Raw genomic sequence first — 8,245 nt, forward strand, 5'->3', positions numbered from 1 at the left:
GATCATACCTGCTATGATTTCCATAAAGTTTTTATCTAAAAATCCTGTCAGATCAGTTTTGAGATTTTTACCTTGGGGATCAGACCCCCTGGGGTGGACTCAGCCATTTGAGAGCAATCATAATGGGTTTTGGAGACAGTTTTTGAACTAAATCTAACCAACTACTGAAGGACATAGATAGCTAGCTTAGTCACCTTTTGGGAAGTACCTAGATAGAAATAGGGAGCTGGTAAGTTAGCTAGAAGACTCAAAGGCTCCCTCTTGCTTGGGATGTAGAGGGTTGTGGAGCTAGATCCCTTAGAGTTAGGGACCCCTTGTTCTGATCCTCAGTTTGTATCCCCTCTTATAATAAAAGAGATACTGATTTTATACATCAATTGTCTCCAAAACATTTGAGCCACTGGCCCAGTGAGAGAAAGTGATTCTGCTTCACTCTTATTAACCAGAGTTTAGAATATGTGGAGATAATGGCTGTGTATTCAGGGAGATCTCTAAGTGGAAACTACTCTATCCACTTTAGGTCCCTCTCCATATATATATATACATATATAAACACACACACAAATACTGGATGTATTATCCTATTAAACATATGTAATCAAATAATTTAATTAATTATATGTCTGTAGATCATTCACTTAATATCCCTGTTTAATATATGTGAACTTTTGCAATAGTATTTAATTGTAGCATTTAAATGTTATTGAAGTTGCCAGGCACCCACCCAGTCAAAAAATACCCCTTCCAATGTGGCAAAATTGGGACACTAATGCATTGTTAGTGGAGTTGTTGACTGATCCAAACATTCTGGAAGCCAATTTGGAACTATGTATAAAGGGCTATAAAACAATGCATTCTTTTTGGTCCTGAAATACAAGGTTTGTATCCCAAATAGATAAAAAAAAAGGATAGGGGATGTGTTCTGGAACAAAAATATTTATAACTACTCTTTTTGTGGTGGCAAAGAATTGAAAACTAAAAGGAACTCCATCAATTGGGAAATGGCAGAACAAAATAGTATATATTGGTGATGGAATGCTATTGTGCTATAAGAAATGATGAACAAGGTGATTTCAGAAAGACCTGTAAAGACCTACATGAACTGATGCAGAGTGAAATAAGCAGAACCAGGTGACTATTGTACACAGTAACAGCAATACGGGAATATTTAGCTGTTCTCAGTAATACAAAGATCCAGGACAATTCTGTGTGAGTTAAGACACAGAATGCTATCCACCTTCAGAGAAAGAATTGTTGGAGATAGAATGCAGATAAAAACATATGATTTGTCACTTTAGTTTGTTTTGGTTTTGGGGTTTTGGTTTTATGTGGTTATTCTCTTACAAAAACGATCAATAATGGAAATATGTTTTTCAAGATAATATATGTATAACCCAGATCAAATTGCTTGCCAGCTACAGGAGGTGGGGAGGGAAAGAAAGGAAGGAGAAAATTTGGATCATTTAACTTTGGAAAACATATGGAAATGTTATTACATGTAATTGGTAAAATAAAATATCTTTATAGTAAAAAATAAAAATAAAAAAATCCCTTCCCTGAAAAAGTTTTCCCCCATGCCAGCCAGAAGCAGTTATACCATGTTATATAGGCTGATGAGTACTCAAGTCATTGAGATACTTTTTTAAATGAGATTTGTTGGAGTGATAGTATTTTGAATGATTCTGAAGAAACAACCAGTAGCCCGTTTATAGTAATCTAGACACAACCAAAATGTATGGGCCTCTTTTAAAATATAACAAAACTTCAGAGGGTGGTATGATAGTCTCTCATGGAGTGATGTCTGAGATATCATTAAAGACTGTGATAGAGGACTAAGATAAATATAATCTTGTAATTGTGTATTTATAAATCTTTATACACCAACATTGTAGTCTTATGTAACATACAACAAGCTAAAATTGGGTATTTATGTGGAAAATAAATTATAATTCAATAAATATATAAAATGATAAAGAAAAATTGATTGTATAAAAACTTAGGTACACAAGATCCAGAAACAAATGAACCTTGAGTATGGTATTGAATAAATTCAAAATCAGCTATTAGGGTAAGTTCTTATTCACCATTCAACAAAAATTGTTGGAAAACCTGAAAAGAAATATAGCAGAAAGACTCCTGTTTCCAGCTCCTATGATACAAGTTCTTGAATAACCACTCTTGGTTTTCCTCTGAAGTGTGGCTCATTCTTTCCTGAGTTCTTTATGTATGTATGCAAAGACCCATCTTTAGAACCCATGTACATCTTCATCTTTCTCCAGAACAATATAAATGAAAAATGTGAAGGAACAGGTGCAAAACAGAATTCTTTTTTTTTTTTTATTGTTAGGACATAATCTTAAAAACACCTCAAAAAGTTGCTTCTTGTATCACAGACCAGATATAAATCCTGTTCCTGACCCCGATACAGAATTTTTCTTCCCAGCAGTCTGGCACCAATGCATCACTCCTCTGAGCCCTCAATACTTACAGTGCTGGCTTTATTGCTGGAGACCCCTTCCTGATGCCCAGAGACTCATGCTGATTTTTTCTGGGCTAAGTGAAAAAATTTATTTTCTTTACTTTCAAGTTTTTAAAATCCTTATTTGGTTTGGTGTCCATTTTATATCTTTGCTAGAGTGCATACAGGAGAACTGGTATTTATGGCCTTGGCCTTTCATGCTGCCATTTTAATCAGTAGTTTCCCTTTAAAATTTATGATATCATTTCTTTATAATGGAAATGATTTGTTCGTGTGGCAGTGACTCAAAAGAAATCAGGGTAGCATGTCAACTTTCCTTTATAGCACCAAGAGTGTCTGTTTACTCATCATGAACCTTCTCTTTAGCCCAGCTGGTTGCGATTCCTCCCAAGTTACTGAAAGAAGCCCACTCTAATTCTGTTTCCTCTAACTAACGACTACTGCTCAGTACTTTTGCAGATCTCATTAGTGTTTTCAAATTTCTCTCTAATTGCTTGATGGTATAATAACAAAAGCTTGATGTTCTATAGCTGGATTCCCTTAAATAATATCAAAAATATTATAAGTGATTAGAAGCTTGGATGACTTCCCGTGCTTCTCCCTGGGAATTTTTAATTGCTGTGATTCTGTGGTTATGTTTAACTTAATTGTCATTAACTACTGCTGAAGTCCTCAGCTCATTCATTGTAAAGTCTTTGCCTTTCCAGGGCATTTAGGGAAGGGTGGACAAACATTCCCTTCTTTGTGTATTTAATGAATATACAAGTACTTTTAAATGGATTCTCCTTAGACTGGAGGTTGGTTTGTTTTTTTTTTTAGTAAGGAGAAATATGCTAGAAATAGATTTATAACACCCAGTTTGATGATTGTAGAATTTAAGTCAAGATTTAGAATACTTATTTAGGAATGCTCATATCTTAAGATAGATAAAGGACCAGACACAGGTTAAAGTATAGTTTCCTAATATCACTTTATCTGTACTCATAGTGATGTTGATGTTTCAATGGAGGTCTCCTACAATTTTTGATTTGTATGTATATGTACTTTTAAATTTAGCCCTATCTTACATTTCAAGGGCTGAACTGGAAAGTACCTTAAGGTTATTTAGTTTGCCTTTTTGCAGAAATGTTTTCATCCATAGGAGATGATATCCATTTCAGCTTGCCAAATTTTAGCACTTGATACACTTTAGAAATATCTTGTTTTATTGGCACAGGTGACTTGTGAAATAGTTTGAACTATAATTTTATATATTTAGCATCTAAGATTTAGAGAAGTTTAGTGACTAACTTGCAACCCATACCTTTGAGAACTCAAGAATTGTGTCTTCTTCCCATTACTGGGTAGCAGAATGCTTCCTGGCTTTGAATTCAAAGGGCCAGGTTTCAGTCTTGCTTCTTATGCTTATTTCCTTTGGGACCTCACAAAAATAATTTACCTTCCCTAGGCCAAACTTTTCTCTTCTATCAAGTGAGTGGTTTGTACTAGATGGCTTTCAGGTCTAATACATGATCCCTTTCCATTAGTCCCGCAGTCCCAATTGGGTAATTTTTTAAGGTATCTAATAATGCACAGAGAAGTTGTTTTGCATAGTCATCTCAAATTTCCCTTACTGGTTTAGCACTGTGGCCCATTCAGCTCACTATTTTGCATGTAATGTTGTTACCTAATGACATTTAAATAGAAGACCATGGTTTTCCCCATAATATCAAACTTAAAAATTTTTCCATTATATCTACTCTGACTTCCCTAGATTTGATAAAATGCCTTATAACTAATTTAATAAATGCAGATACATATCTGTAGTAGCTGCAGATAAGCAGCAGCAAACCTCCATTTTCTGTCTAGTCCCTTCTCCTGCCACACGTAGATTAACCTGGTTTATAGCTATGGATCTTTGTAACACTTCTTTAGAATGAAGTGAGGGTTGATATAACCTGCATTTTATAGAACTGAAAAATATCATATATGATATAATCTGCTGACAGTCATATGGCAGCAGAACCAGAAATTAGAAACTCATTTCTGGTCTATTGCTTTATCCAAAAAATAAAGCAAGCATTACCTGATGACAGTGCATAGTTTACTTTATGAGCAATATATTGCTATATTCTGATGTGTTGTTACCTGTAAATGCTGGGAGAATAGATGCTGTATTCTGTTAAGACTGTCTTGGTGAAGTTATTCTATAGCTTTATGAAAATGACAGAACTTAAGATGGCAGAAATTTTTGTGCATCCAGCAGGTTTCATTTTCTTCTATAGAACATGGAGTTTAGTGCTAAGACCTGAAGTACTGAATCTACTCATTTTCCTTCTCCATTTTCCTCTTTTCCTTTCTGTCCTCTTATATTCCTTTCTCTTCTCTCTTCCTTCCTTCCCTCCTCTTCCCCCCTTTTCCTTTTCTCTTTCCAACCAGAAATACAGTTGAAAACCATGTAAGTTTAAGACTTAGAGCTGGGAAGGAGTATGGTGGTTCAGAGGATAGAGCCCTGAGGCTAGTCAAGAAGAACTCAATACAAATCTATCCATATACACTTACTAGTTATGTGATCTTGGACAAATCCCTTAATTTCTGTTTGCCTCAGTTTCTCCCACTATAAAATGGGGACTAATAGTACCTACCTCTCAGGGTAGTGGTGAGGATAAAATGTGATATTAGTTATGTACTTAGAGTACTTTTGTTGTAGTTGCAAATATATGCTTAATTATTATTATCATTAATAATTATTAATGGTTGGAAGAGGCCTTAGAGCTCATTTAATTCTTATTCTTGGTTATGTGACTAGCTAGCTGACATGACCATTAGTGAAGTGTTGGCATTGCCTAGATTCCTGATGAATTTGGGCAGAGAAGGATGGATACTGGTTGTTCCATTAGATAGTTTTTTGCATTATGGTTTTTCTTATATTCATAGAAATGTCAGTGCAGAGTCTGTTTTGTTTTTGCTATTTGATTGTTGTGTGTATTTTCAAGTTCAGCTAGTGGTAATGACAGGAAACCCTACTTTTGTGTAGTAGTACATGACAACTAATATGTGAAACACCGTTATAACAGTTGTCAGTTCCATGGCAATAATATTTAAACTGTATATTTGGAAATTAGCCTAAGGGAGTTCATGTCACTGCAGTTCAATTGCTAGCTGGGTTCTTGCTGACCACCTGATTTTCTTTTGTTTGATAGACCAAGTGATATTACAGATAGGCTTTTGAGTGTTTCATCAGAGTTTGTTTTAAAGCATTTTTGATGATTTTGTTAAATGATGTGATCAAGGCCTATTTCTGTGGGTTATGCTAGTGTCCATGAAAGGTATGGTATAGAAGAGACCTCCCTCAGCTACCCCTGGTTCAACTCCTGTTGGTTTAATTAAATTATTTAATCTCTCACTCCCCTAGACAACTATTCCTCTTCACTGGTAAAAATAAACTGATTCACTAAGAAACTCCCTCCAAAAGTGTAATCATTGTTGTGGATCCTATATAAACTGAAACCTGTTTATGTTGCTCACTACTGTAAATTTATACTGATTTGCAAACAATGTGTCATATACTTCCGAAACTCCTTCCATATATAGAACTCCAAGTTAGCCTCTGCAGTGGATACAGAATTTGGATGAGACAGGTCCCTGTCTACAATGATCTTATAGTCCATTTGGAAGTTAAGAAACCAATACAGTTACCTATAATACACAATAGAAGATAAATGCATTAGAGATGCTCCATAAACAAAGTGCTGTATAAAATTTGAGGTTAAAAATTATTACTAACCTCAACATTGTTCTATAGTGACCAGTTTTCAAAATGCACTTTTTTGAAAGAAGTTGGAAGAGAGTTATGGGGAAGAGACCTATGCCATTATTTTCTCCTTTTTGCTTTGGTTATCTCCTGAATTTGACCAAATATATTTTGTTTCTTCTGAAGGCATGAGTAAGAAACATTATAAATAAGACAGCCTGATGAAATTAACTCAGGGAAAAAAAGATGGGAACCTTTCTCCTTTTAAAATAGATGCAAATAGAAGCTGATAAGTAAATTCTAATGTATTTGATGAAAGTCTCTGCAGTTGGAATTATAGGGTTTGATTGTATGTATTCGGAGTTAATGATGCATTTGGGCTGAAGGGAGTATAGGAGGAGGGAGAAGCATGGATGTATTCCTGGAAGAATAAAGATGCCTAATTCAGGCCCTCAGTACAAGAATGTTATTATTTGGAACCATCAGTGCAGATTATTCAATTGTTTCCAAGCATCAAATTAACCCTTTAAGTAGTACCTGGCTATTTTATAGTGATGCTATAGCCCTGGTGACTAGATATTTCCTCTGTCCTTTCCCTAACAATCTGACTACTGAATCCTTATCCTTGCTTTAAAGTGGACTTGAAATGCCCTTGCTTGTAGGAGGATTGCCTTTGATTTTCCTCCCTCTCCTTTGTGATGATTTCTTCCCTAGGAGTTAATGATATTGTCCTCCTTAACTCAATTAATTTAATTCAAACATCTGTTTAGTGAAAGTATCTGTACTAAAGCTTGAGTTAAATTGCCAAGAATTAAGCTGTACATGTCTTCAAGCAGCTTATATTCCACTGGGTGAACTATCTTTAGAGAAGGAAAAACAGGATATTAGTCTCATCTATCACCCCTCATACCTATACTTCTCTTATACCCCAGATACCATTTTAAAGAATTGAATGTCCATGCTGATAATATAAACAATATTTTATTTCTATTTGACATTTTAAATAAGTATTTACATACTTACAATCATAGTATCTGTAATGCATATAATTCTGCCACACCCTTATTTCCCAAGACTTTTGTATCTAAGAGTTAGACAGGATCTCAGAGGTCATTTAGTTTAACCCTTCTCAAATAGATGATCTCATCTACAATATCCAGTGACAGAAAACTTATTACCCACCACGCAGCCTGTGGCATTTTGGGATACCTTTAATTGTGAGGAAGTTTTTCCTTGTGTTAATTTTTATTCATTAATTATTTTTCCATAAGGAATTCTCTTTGGGATATTTGTTGGTGTAGATTTTGAGGTGTAGATGCAACTGAGTGACATAAAGTTCTTTGGGTCCCTTTATAAATTATTGGGAACAAATTTATTGTGATATAACTATTTTGACACATAACTATTTGGAGTAATTGAAGGTTCAGGGGATGGTATTATAGGGCCAGTAATCTGGTTTGGGAAGAGTATACCAGCCCAGGGCACAGGCAGAGCCAGACTCTGAGCTAATGAGCACAGAAACTGTATACAAACAAATCAGTTTGGGTTTAATAAATAAGGGAAAGGTGAAAAGGGGTTTGGGATACCTAAACTAAAGAATATAAATAAACCTTCCACCAAAATCTAGCTGGTAGCTTCAGAGAGATGGTATCTTCCCTGTCAGTTACCTCTTGACCTAAAAGTCCCAGTTCCTATAATACAATACACGTCACTAACCCAAGCCCCCCCTTAGATGGTGATAGAGGGGGTAAGGTAGAAGGCAAGCAGGAGTAGGACTCAGAGGAGAGGTCTCACTGACACATGATTTTAGGTGTCTCAAGCAGCTCTGTAGGCATATCTCAGTCAACACGCTACACAGGTACAGGTAGTTGGTAAGATGGATCACAAGGAAAGCCACAGGAGAGAGAACAACTAGTTCACCAGGTCCACCTTAGGAGACTAGACAAAACTCAACCTCCAGCTTAACTGTCTGTTAGAAGAAGACAGTCCTGCCACTTCTCCAGAATTCCAGAAGCTTCCTGCTCCTGCTCATT

The 8,245-nt window shown here is 35.6% G+C and overlaps 1 protein-coding gene across 1 annotated transcript in view; it reads left to right on the forward strand.

Moving 5' to 3' along the window:
- The window catches only part of EXOC4 (exocyst complex component 4), a 940,142-nt gene that overhangs the window by 283,374 nt on the left and 648,523 nt on the right, over nt 1–8,245 (forward strand). The window lies entirely within an intron of this gene.

This window comes from Monodelphis domestica, chromosome 5 (genome assembly GCF_027887165.1).
Source record: "Monodelphis domestica isolate mMonDom1 chromosome 5, mMonDom1.pri, whole genome shotgun sequence".
NCBI classification, from domain to species: Eukaryota; Metazoa; Chordata; class Mammalia; order Didelphimorphia; family Didelphidae; genus Monodelphis; species Monodelphis domestica.